This window comes from Anser anser, assembly GCF_964211835.1.
Source record: "Anser anser genome assembly, chromosome: 1".
Lineage (NCBI taxonomy): Eukaryota > Metazoa > Chordata > Aves > Anseriformes > Anatidae > Anser > Anser anser.
This window is the reverse complement of record NC_139720.1, coordinates 206,538,376-206,551,363: the sequence shown is the minus strand read 5'-3', so window position 1 is coordinate 206,551,363 and position 12,988 is coordinate 206,538,376. Positions and strand designations below refer to the sequence as shown.

General features: G+C 41.6%; 1 protein-coding gene across 5 annotated transcripts in view; it reads left to right on the top strand.

Moving 5' to 3' along the window:
- PICALM (phosphatidylinositol binding clathrin assembly protein) overlaps positions 1–12,988 on the top strand; it is a 65,203-nt gene that overhangs the window by 3,461 nt on the left and 48,754 nt on the right. The gene's annotated exons all lie outside the window — the stretch shown is intronic.

Below are 12,988 nucleotides of genomic sequence, written 5' to 3'. Positions count from 1 at the left end.
TAACTTAGACTTGGAGATCTACACAGCCACTTCTTTCATACCTAGTCGTTGTCTTCAGTGCGGAACAGTGATGCTAAGAACAAGTGCTGTAAATTATCTGAATGTAAACAGTGCTGGGAAAACTGTTGCCACATGTCGTAGGATCCCAGTGTCGGGTTGGGGGGAGCTGTGCACATATATGTAGTGCATAATTAATATTAGGAAAGCCACGGGGTAACGCATTTAATACCAACTAGGAGGTTTCACTGGGTCAAGTCAGTAAAGCCTGTGGGGCTGTGATATCCCGGTAGCACAGAGGTGTTTGTGTACCTGTGCCAGTTTGTGTACTTACAGCAGCTTTGATGTGAAATCTGGTTAGGGCTGGCTTTTTGAGCGAGCACGGCGTTGTAGCCCTGTCTGCCTGTGGCTGTTGGAGTAGTGCTCTTTAAAGGAGAATGTGGCTGGATGGCTTGGTAGGAAGTTGCAATGCTGTAATTATCCATTCTTAACAGGAAATCTCTCTATAGTCATGCCAGAGTGCAGCTTCCTTGACTTCTTAGTGGGAAGAAAATCAGTATTTTTAAGGAAGACAGTAAAGCAGCACCCTGCTCTGTGTCGTGCAGGTGTTCGTGGAAGCTCTGTGAGTGAAAGTAACTTTATTGAGCTTGTTTGGAACTTATTTCCCAAGGCCCTCATGTCAGCTGGTTTGATTTTGCTTACAGGTTGCTATGAGAACAAAAAAAATAAAAAATCCATCTGAAGTTTTGCTTTATGCCTATGTTGGAGACAGCTTCTGCTCTTGAATGAGGATAAGCAGAGGGGATCTTGTAGAACTGAGGGCCGGGAATCACCGCTTTTCTCTATCACAGATTTGTGGTAAAGTTGGGAAAATCAGTGTTTTAAGTGCTCATCTGCCTTTGAATACTGAAGCTTAACTGGGTTATTTCAGTGGTGCCCTGACTTAACTCCTGGGGTCTCCAAATACTGCTGTGTTTTCTAGTAGAAATAGGTATCCATGTTCCCTTTATGGCATTGTAAAAGTTTACCAAAACTATTTTATTTTATTTTTTGCCAGGGTTACCTGAAGTTTCTCACGGCTTTGCTTCCCATTTTATATCTGACTTAAATTTCTGGAGGCAGTCCATGGTTATTTTTGCTTAGAACTGTTCTGTGTAACCGTAATTATGTCAAATGCAGATAATTACATTGTTACAACTTTCTTTTGAAGTATTTGTTTTTCTCTAAGTTCCTCCGTGATCCCTTTAGCGTTACCTCCCTGGCCAACTTTTCCGAACTTTTTACTCAAATTCCTTTGCAATATTTATGCCTTTTAGTAGAGTACAAGCACTATCATACTCTAGACTGCCAGAGGGCCGATTTTCTACCACAGCTGCTCATTTGCAGAAAGAATAGCCATTCAGTTCTGCAGCTGTTGTTTTATTTTACTTAGCCTGAAGCGGTATTCTACTTCAGATGAAGTAAGAGGCAGGGACTAAGAAGGAGAAGCTGTAGGACACCTGCAATCAGCTTACCGGGAATCTTCGTGCTGCCATTGCTCTGCGTCGGCAGCGGTTATTCAGGTGTCACTTAACTTTGGCTATAGTTCTTGCAGTGATTTTTGATGTTGCAGTTGTCTCTTGCATCTTCTAAAAGCGATGTGCTCAAGAAAGACATTCTTCTGCAGTTCAGACTGTGATCTAATGATCTATTTCAGTCTTTAGTTTGTAATTTGAAGATCAGTTTTCAGCCTCTAGATGTGAAAGTCTGAAGCTGTTCTTAGTGACAAAAAGTTGACAGAGTAACACTGTTTTTGCATAATAATACAAAAGAGATGACTTATCCAACCTGGGACTTAAAGCTTCCCTTCTTTTTTTTTTTTTTAATCTTTGTGTACATTGTTTTATGTAAACTATAGGAACACTAAATTACAGTAGCAGATGATGCTGGTAGAATGCTGGGAAAGTTCACCTATAAAATGTTCTTGACACCTTGCTCTCCCTAAAAACTCATGCATTTTCTGAAGCAGAGAGATGATACGTATTTGAATGCTCAGTATTTTTTAACAGCCCTCTTAGGTGTGAGCTTCTTGGTATCTTTAAAGTCTTTTCACTCTCTAATACTCAAACATCAATCACTTTTTCAAACATAACCCAGTTACTGCTGATCAGATATGCGCGCTCTTAAACCTCGGTAAACCTTGCAGTTCCTAAAGCATTTTAGAAGAAATCAAGTGAGTATTGTAAGTGACTTGTTCATGAAGTCTTGAAGCCCTGTACTGGGATGTGATTAAAAATTTCCAAGTAGTTCATAATACAAGTTTAAAGCAATGATCTGAAGTAAGTGATCTTACTTCTGAGTATCTTAGCGAACTCTTATGCTGCAGCAGTGGAAACTTTACAGAAGTCCTTTGACAAAGCCTCATTTTGTCAAAACCCTGCTCTTACGTCCATCAGTATGTGAGCTTAACCTTTCAGGTTTCCTGCCAGGTGAAGTCTCAACCTTAAAAGTAAGTGTAATTTGGAGCTGAATGTGATCCTGTAAAGATTCAGGTAGGAGAGAGATTTTGTTGCTGATTAGGTCTGTGCTGGAGGAGAAATAAACAAGAAACAACCAAGCAGAAATGTAAGAAACTGATGTTGATTTTAAAAATGTTGCTGTGATATCTTTTTTTTGCCCTTCCTGAAATTATGTCCATTATGAAATGATTCTGATCAGGCAGGACATGGACTTTTAATAACTGATGTACTCTTTAAAACTCAGTAAGTAGAAATACTGTTGCACTTCAAATTTAGCTTTACATAGAGCTTTGTAAATTGCCTGGCAGTTCGTAAACCTCAAAATAATGCTAGTAAATTTGCTGGTAAATTTGGTGTTAACTCGCACGGCTATGAGTGGCAAATCCAAGTTATGAGTAATATGTGACAAATCGGGTATTGAGATTTGAGAAATCAGGGAACTAAGCTGTATTTAAGCGTCTGTGAAAAGAACTTCATTAAGTTAAGCGTTTCATAAGGACTTAACAAATGTGCTGGATTTTCAGGTTGACTAAACATCCCTATGCTATTTTGCTAAAGGAGCTTTATTGAAGTAATGCTTATCTGGATCATTTGCAATGTTATACACGAGTAAATTAGTGGTGTTTTTTGTTTTAGTTCTACCCCAAAACAGAAGGTGTAAAATGATGACATCTACACCAAAAAATGAGTGTGGAGCCTCAGCTCTTAGCATGAGGCACAAGTAAACACACTGGAGAGAATAGTAGCGGCACAAGGAGAAATCCTCTGGTTTTATTTTAGTTCATGTCATGCAGTATGTTTGTATATGCTGTGTATAAATCCAAAAGGTGAGTTTTATTCTAATTCTGAGCTCTTCTCTGCGATTTCTTTGACACCTGTGTTACTTCCCTGAGGAAGAGCTTTCCACGTCAAGCTCTTATTTTTCCTCTTTCTACTCATGTTCCTGAAAAGACGCTTTTGAAATCCTCACTTAATGTTCTTTATTACTTCCCCCTAAGCAAGCAGTCCTTCAGGTCCCGTGGCCGCACGCTATAGCAGCGGTGTCATTCGAGAAGCAGCAATTCCTTTGCTTATGTAGGAAGTGATAAGTTTGCACTGGTTGAAACTGTGCTCTGCTATTTCGCATATTTACTCTAAATATGGTACTTGCAGTAGCATGTAGCTCAGCTGTTTTAGTTGCCAACTTGGTACTATGACATCAAAAAACATTCCTATTGTTTGCAATCTTTGATTTTAATAGTTAATACATTTAAACCATGAACTGTGAATTCCATTAACGGTTTCCTAGTAAACATGTAACATGATTTTTTCCATGTTAATGTCTTCTAAAACTGTATTTTACCCATTTTAAATGGGTGGTAATGACATTCATATCATTCCTCAATTAGTTTCGATCAAAAACCCAAACCAAAAAAATGCTGTGCACCAGAATACCAGCTAAGTTACGTGTGTAACTTCCCAAAGTTACAGTAGTAAACTGGTTTTCAGGACCCCATATGGACAAAATACCAAGTTTTAAACTAAACTCAGGTTATCGGTGGAAGTAAACATGTTTTTAAAGATTAGTTAGAATCATAGACCTTCCCAAGCTGGAAGGGACCTACAGGGATCATCGAGTCCAACTCCTGGCTCCACACAGCACCACCCCAAAATCAGACCCTGTGTCTGAGAGCATTGTCCAACCGCTTCTTGAACTTCAGCAGGCTCGGTGCTGTGACCACTGCCCTGGGGAGCCTGTCCCAGTGCCCGACCACCCTCTGGGTGCAGAACCTTTTCCTAACACCCAGCCTGACCCTCCCCTGTCCCAGCTCCATGCCGTTCCCTCGGGTCCTGTCGCTGTCCCCAGAGAGCAGAGCTCAGCGCCTGCCCCTCTGCTCCCCTCGTGAGGGAGCTGCAGGCCGCCATGAGGCCTCCCCTCGGCCTGCCCTGCTCTGGGCTGAACAACCCAAGGGACCTCAGCCGCTCCTCATACATCTACTCTAGACCCTTCTCCATCTTCATAGCCCTCCTTCAGATGCTCTCTGATAGTTTTATGGCCCTTTTATACTGTAGCTCCCAAACCTGCATCCAGTGCTCAAGGTGAGGCCGCATCGGTGCAGAGTGCTGTAAATTCTCTGCACCTTTAATCTGGTAGCAGAATCCCCTCACAGAAGCTCTGGATGTCCATAATGTAATGATTGTGGTAGCAGCTGCCACATCAGAAGGCTGAGTACCACTGCAGTCAGACAGGAGGAGTAGGTTCCTTCATGCCTTGGCCTTCTTAAGGGCTGCTTGTGACTTGCTTTGCTTTTGGTTGTGTTTGGGTTCTTCTGGGATGGATAATGAACAGCTGGAAGGGGATACGAGAGTTTCTGTACCTGTCCCTTGCTTTTCAGTTGTGTACTTTATTTGGGGTTTAGTTTTGTTTTATGAAGTGCTTACCTTCCTGCTGTACCCAAATGCTTTTGTTCAGAAATCTCTTCAGCATTTCACCAAAAGCTGTCTGTAGTTGTACGTGGTTTATTTGGCTGGTATCTCCTCTCCTGACGACAAATGGGTTGATGTTTCATTGGAAACTGGGTCACACTTGAGTTTGAATTTGATTTTTTTTAAATCCCCATCCCCTCCTCCCCCTACTGTATTGCTGTAATAATTGCAGCCGTCACTGCAACCTATTTCAAACTTCATGAATTTTTCTGATCCACAACTCTCTGTATTCCTGACCTGACCTCATTTTTTATGTGAAATGTTAAAAGTTGTTTAAACTATTGTGGTGGGTAAGCCACCATACTCAGAATAGATCTGTAGATCTCCAAGCAACTCATTTCTTCACATAAAGCTAGCCCAGTTCAGTCTAGCTTCCTCATGAAATGCCTTGCCCTTTTCTTCTGTCTTACAAGGAATACTTACATTTAATTATTCACATAATAGTGATGATGTCGGTTTGCGTGTTTTGGGGTATTATACCTGCAGTTAATGTTTACTCATGAGCTAGAAGTAGCACTGCTAAAATCATAGTAGTTGCAGTCGGGAAAAAATGCCTTTCTGAACAATATCCTTGTGTTCTCTTTTTCCCTTGACAAGCGAAGTTTGTTTACTATTTAGAGACATACTGGAATCCATAGGTATGCTTTTAATTTTGAATTACTTCTTAGGGTAGCACTCCATGTTGCCTTGCTTTCATTGATACAGATATGTTCTAATTAGCTGTTTTTATTCAAACTACTGTATCTGAATTTATTAACTTTCAATAAAATTGTCTCTACTATATCACTAGTCTCTGTTAAACTCACTAGGAGCTATTTCTCCCCCGAGTGCTTGCATTTCAGCCAGGAGCATCACTGTACAACATTGTGGAATGAAATCTAGAGCGTCAAAAGTATGTGAGGAGGATTTTAATCATAGGAATGAAAGAAAAGTCGATGGAAACCAAATATGAGCACTTTTGCATGACTGGGCTGTAGTTGTTTCTAACAAGGCTATGAAACGCATCGTAAGCTGCTGCTTTTGATTAGCTGTCTGATGGAAAAGCTCAAGATGCACAACTGCCAGCTGTAAGCTGTTGGAAGCACAGGACTAGCACAGTGTGTTGGGCTTTGTGGAAAAATGATGGGCTGAATGCAGCTTTTTTTTTTTTAAAGTTCTGGATGGTTAATAGGGAACTAGCTGTAACTTCCTTCCAGATCAGTCGAAATGCTTTGCCACAAACAGCACCGTCATTACCATCAAACGTAATTAAAGCTAACGCAATTTCCTAGCAGATTACTTTGCATTAAAAATATGGAATATGTGCAGTTTGTTTCAGTGCTTAATTTGGCATGTAAGCAGATGGAAATCCAGGGAAGCCTTTGTGTTCGTGCTCAGATGCCAGGGAACAGCGTGATTAATTGAACTTGGGATGTTGGGAATGGTATTGTTATGAACTTGAAGCTTACATTTTTAGGGGTTGATTCTTCTGTTCTGTTGCTTTTCCTACTTTTTGTTTACACTCAGTTATTTTACAAGGAGACTTTCTTCAGATGTCATTATCTGTAAGTAAAAAGGAATGCGTTTGAGGAGGTGCTTTTGTCCTTTTTATAAAAAAAACAAACCTATTAATGAGGAGCCTTTGTAGATAGGAATGTGTTCAGCCTCTTGGTATGTAGCAGGGCACACACAAGACACCATAACACCTAGTTTCACTACGGCCCCATGTCCTTTTAGTCCTCTGAGGTTTTAACCAAAGTGTGACTCTTACTTTGAAGCAGATGAAATAACTGAGCAGATATTTCATTATTAGAGCTTTTCTGTAGAAAACAGCTCTGTTTTAAAGATAGGACGTCTGAAGTCATCTTCCCTTTTACTGAGGACCAAAAGGCAGATGGTATTTACTTCTACTCTTGGCTTTAGTTTATCTTAGAGGCTGTTTGTGACCCGGACTTGTCTCTGTGCACGGTAAATACAGAAATTCCCCTCTGGAAGCTGTGGGATCCAGAGGAATTCTTTCACTTTACAACTTCCGTTACTGCTCTGGTTTCAGACTTAAAGGGTTTGAAGCTCCAGGTTTGCTCTAAAACTTTGTGAAACTTGATAACCACATGATTGTTAATAAAGTGCTCATGAAAAATCTCTGAAATTGGGGGATAAAGGCAGAACTGGTCTGGTTTTATGGAGCCCAAATATAACACTGCTATTGTAACAGGGCTTCCCTTTGTATGGACCCTTGCTTTATCTATTGAAATCAGTACAGCTTAGTGTATACTGCTAGAAAAATACGATCTCACTTTTATTCTGTGGTCTCAGCTGAAACTATTTCTGCTCCACCCTGACCTATATCACAATATATTTTGCGATTTTACTCTGAAGAGCTTTCGCATGGGCTTTAAAGGATGGTTTTGATCTTTTAGCTGTTGCATCCTTGTAGAATGGTGCTATTTAAATGTGCATTGAAGCTGTGCTGGGATGAGCCAAAATGAGTTTTGTTTGCTCAGGGAGCTCCACATACCTCATGGGAGATGTTAGTCTAAATTGAAGAAGGAAGTAAAAGCTAAATTAGGCAGGCATTTCCAACATTTCTATTAAAAGACTGAAGGATTTTATCTGCTCCTTTACTTGACTGCCTCTCTTCAGAGGAGAGCTGGGCACTTAGAGTACATGAGTTTCATTTGAAACATTTTTATGAAGATACATGTGCATTGATGGGGGAGAGGTGACTTTTTTCTTTTGAACTGCTGTACTCTATTCAGTTCAACAATTCATGTCAAAAACTGATCGTGCGCTGCCCGAGAATAAAGATATGAAAGTGGCTGTCAATGGTAAATCTCATTTAATGAGTTCACCTGCTTTATGTGCAAAATGTGAAGCGTGCTGTAGAATTGGCGGAGCTTGTGTTAAAATGGCTGCAAGAAATCCTCTGGATCTGAGTATCTTGAATTTTAGTTGCTTAAAGAAATTGGTAATTTGGATAGTACAGACTTCTTTTAACCAATATTGCTAGAATGTAGCACAAGTCACCAAATATGTTGACATGGAAGGAGCAGCTTCCTGTTTTGTGTTAAGTGTTTTTATCCTATTCCTGATGGCAATGCTGAAGATTAGTCCCTCTTAGGAGTAGACAGAAGGCATACATACAGGGCTGGTGTGTAGATGGCCTTTCACATGAAGAAATCACTTGTGAGATTGAGGTGAAAGAACATGGAATAGAAGGAAGGCAACCTATTTCTTAATTTCATGTCTAGAATTCATTTCAGGCTTCATGCTTGCTATCCTCTTGGTCCCCATGCTTTGTTACGAAGCCAACTATTTTCTTAACTACTTTTCTTCTCTGTCCACCTGGTCCAGCTCCTGCTTGAGCAGGGACACCCAGAGCAGGCTGCCCAGCACCACATGCAGGTGGGTTTTGGAGGTTCTGAAGATTCTCTCTCCAAGGAGGAGAACCCACAGCCTCTCTGGGCAGCCTGTGCCCATGCTCCATCACCCACCCAGCACAGAAGTGCTTCCTGATGTCCAGACAGAACCTCCTGTGGCCTTTTTAGCAGCAGGGGCCCACTGCTGGCTCACGTTCAGCCTGGTGCCCACCAGGACCCCCCAGTTCCTGAGAGCTGCTGCCCAGCTGCCTGGCCCCCAGCACATCCTGGTGCCTGGGGCTGTTCCTCCCCAGGGGCAGGACCCTGCACTTCTCCTTGATGAACCCCACAAGGTTCTTGCCAGCCTGATGAGGTCCCTGTGGATCAGCACAGCCCTCTGGTGGGTCAGCCACTCCCCCCAGTTTTGTCATCAGCAAATTGAAGCTCGGTGTTTGATTTTCATTGAAGGACAAATATTTGAAGTTTGATTATTAGCAGCTTTGCATGTTCGCATTAAATCAGTTGTCAGAACTTTTCCTTTAGGAAAAAGGATTATGTGATTGGCAAATAATTGAAATTGCTTTCCTCCTCAGTAATCAACTGAGTTTTGTTAATCAAATATCCATTAGAAAAATAGAGTGCATTTATTTGAGGAGATGCTTTTGTCCTTTTTTTTACAAACTATTAATGAGTAGCCTGTGTGGGGTGCTTAACTTGGAGCCGTGGATTTCGTCGAGACTCCTTAAGTTCTGTTTTGACAGCTAAACCAGTGAGCCGGGCACCGTGGAGGCATGCTGTAGGTACTTCGTGAGAGCGACAGAAAAGTAGGATATACCGACTTTGCACCCAAAATAGGAAACGGAGCGTATCTGGATGGTGGCACGACGTGTGTGAAGTTTACTCATAGCGAGAGTCTGGGCTGAAGCCGCACATCTGAGCAGTTCTGCTCCAAGAGTAGTGCTATTTATAAGGAAAAGCGTGTAGCACGGTCTTGCAATAAGCAGGACTAATAAAGATATTTCTAAATAGCTTCGACTTGCTTCTGTTTCTTACATGCCAGAAAACGCACCCACTTCGGTAAGTTTGTGGTGGTTCAGTAAGTTATTACCTAAAGCCAGTTTTGCATTTCTACAGCATTCAGAGAGCGTGATCAACTGCTAGGTCAGTATATGAAAAGTATTGCTCTTCATATATAGAACGCCTTTGTGTGTTCTTTGTAACATTTGTCACGTTGAACATCGCTACTGCAGTGTCTTTCCTCGGTAGGTTTTCAGAAGTGTATGGTCTTGGTTGATGCAGTCTTCGATAAAGTTCCTTAAAGACATGGAAAAATTGCTCTTGAGCTCTAGAACTTGACTTGGTAGCACATACAGACCACTAGTATGGATTAAGTTCATTTGCCTCTTGTTGTTTCAGTAATATTGGTTAAGAACACCATTTAACTGATATTCTGCAGGGACAAAAGGCACTAAATAGATGGTGTTGCACCACTGGAATCTCCTGACAGTACAGCTCATTTAGTGCAACAGACTAATATGAACTCTTGACAGAAGCAGGCATGTTTGCACAAAATCGTGTCTGAGGTTTGCTTTGTTGCCTTTTTCCCCCTAGTAATTAAGTGGACAACCCTTTCTTTACTGTAGGGGAATCTGTAGAGGATGACAGCTGCCAAGAAAGATATCCTATCGTGCACTTAAATATTTGTACAATTACAATGTACAGCTTTAATTACACTGAATTTACTTGGCTGTGTAATTACCACTTTGCTGAGGACAAAGGTATGCTATTACTTGGTGTTCTGCAGGCATCACCCGGTCTGGGAGGATGTGCTGTGGATGAGTGCTTCCCAGAAACAGGGAAATTTTGATCTAGAGAAGGTCACAGTGCGGCTGAACCCTTTTGCTATCGGGAGGTGGATCTGTGCATCTCGATCTGCAGCTTCAGCACTGATGGAGGCAGGCTAACGCGGGGCACAGCTCCTTTCACTCAAATGCGTGTTTCTTTTCGTCTCTCAAAGGCGTGTAGGTGAAATGGGATATTCTGAATTAGATTCTGTTTAGAAGAAAATCCAATTTCCAAAGTGTTTTAAGAATGGGAGGAAAATAAGAGAGATCCCAAACGACTCTGCTGGAGCGAATCAGGCTTTTGAGCCTGTGAAATGAGACAAGTATTGAAGTAGGAAAACCTCAGATCAGATGGCTTTGATTATTTCTCATCTTTGGTTTTGTCTATTAAATTAATTAAAAGATGCAACACTGCTGTTCAAAAAGAAGAAAAACAAGTTAATTGCATGTGAATGATTGGTTCTAAAATAAAGGGAGAATTTTGTGGCTTGAAAATCTGTTCAATGAGATGTGGTAGGAAATTAGGCTGGCATTCAGTGGTGGTTTAAGTTACACTATGCTAGAAGACGATGGTGTATTGTCACTACAGAACTGTTTTCTGGTACATCCTTTAGAACAAAATGATGCGGAAGGTAGCCAAACACCTACATTGCAGCAAAACCCACCTAAACTGCAATGGTGTGAATACTTCATATATACAAAAAATACTTAAAGCTTAGAAACTCTGCTGGAGGAGGTGTTTACTGACAAAATGTGTCTGGGCTCAAAGTCAGGCAAGTTTTCTGCGTGCTTTCCTCTAATGTAGGATTAAGGGAGTCGCAAATATCAGAGGAAGCCGTAGGTATATTTAAATCCTACCTTCTTGCTGCAAAAGCACTGCATGGCGAGGATTTTTTTGCTGCAGTGTGTCTGCTACATACAAAACGGTTTCTCTGTCCCAGTAGGCTGGACTCCAGTGGTTTAATGCTGACAGCACGCTACCAGGTAAGGGCATACCGTTAATGTAATGTGCTGCACGAGTCCAGGAGGCGTTCCAGAGTAGTCTGTAAGGGCAGGTTGCTCACTACTGGCAGTACAACACTGGTTTGTCCACGTGCTTCACAAGCTCTTTTTTAACGCACTTCAATCAGCACAACTTCTTACTGTGTGGAGGTGAAGAGCTGTGGGATATTTGCAGGCTCCAGTTCTTTGCAGCAGAAGGAAAAGGTTGTAAGTGCATGCTATCACAAAAAATAAGATGTAAAAGCAGATGGCTTGGGCACCATTTGTGTCAGAGAAAAGCCAGCGTGCTGTGTGTACTTGTTGGTGGAGGGACCTGAAGGCCAGTATCCTTGGCGTAACCTGCAGATCTCTCCCAGCTACCAGTAAACCATGCTAGTGCCCTCTCTGAGTACCTTAAGGTAAACTCTAGGATGAACTTGGGTGAAGACGATTGGCTTGGAATAGCTCCCTGTTGTCAGTAGGAGATGGAAGTGTTTGAAGCTATATGGTTCTCAAAGTACTCAGTCTTCAAGAAGATAGGAGTGTTCCGACTCCAGTCCACTTCCATTCAGCCACTGTATAACAGTCCACACTGTAAATTTTATACCGTATACTTAATATTTCAGTATTGAGGTGGATGGCTGTCATTCAAAATCAAAGCCTGCCCATCCAAAAGAACTCTGATGGCAGACCTAACGTATCCTCAGACAGTAGGACACTAGAAAGCAGGTGGCTACCTCGCTGGAGCATGAAGAAGTGGATGCATCCTCAACTGTTTGCAGTTCAGCTCCCTGAAAATACCAACTCAACACTGAACAAGTAACTGTTCGTAATTTTATTCTTCATTAAAACAGTGTAAGTGATCACTGCGCAAGAATATATTTTTTCTTCCTTGGTTTAAAGATGACCTTGGGTTAAATGCTGGGTTTGAATGTTCTGCTTATGCGGCAGTTGTCATGTGAGCTGGCAGATGCAGGCAGTTTTCATCTTGTAATCAAGAATCACCTTTAAAATATGTTCTGTAAGCTCATTATTACACATTTTTGTAAAGATAGGATCAAGGCTCTAAGTTTACAGATGCTTTCAGTGGGAATAATATGCTAGTGTTTTGGCAGGGGAAGCCAATAGTTAGTTAGGGCTGATTTTGTGATAAAATGCTTTTATAAGGTACTGTCGTAATTGAACATGGAGCAAAAGCGTTCAGTTGTTTTAGCAGGTCTTGGAAGTTTATTTGGGGGGCTGGAGCACCTCTCCTCTGAAGGAACGCTGAGAGCTGGGGCTGTGCAGCTTGGAGAAGGCGGCTCTGGGGTAACTTCATTGCAGCTTCTCAATACTTAAAGGGAGCTTAAAAAAGATGGAGAGTAACTTCTTGCTTGGGCAGACAGTGACAGAACAAGGGGGAATGGTTTTAAACTAAAAGAGGGGAGATTTAGATTAGATATTAGGAGGAAATCCTTCACTCAGAGGGTGGTGAGGCACTAGAACAGGTTGCCCAGAGAAGCTGTGGATGCCCCATCCCTGGAAGTGCCCAAGACCAGGTTGGACACCACCAAAAATCCCTCACAGATGTAGTTTATGCCATCAAAACAGTTTTTGTGGAAAAATGTCTTATCGCTAATGGTTCTTCATCTGAAGTAACTTTTGTCAGTACATACATCCACTCCAGAGATCCTTACCCAAAGCTATGTTAAGGATTACTTAAGCTAGTTGAATTCAGATCGGCAGGACTTGGTAAACACCCCCTGAAATAAACTTCTTGATTCCAGCTCAAGTAATCTCATAAATCTTTGGCAGCTTTCTCTGTGAAACTTTGAATACTTGTGAACAGCAGACAAAAAGTACTTGTAGGGAGAGGACCTGGAAA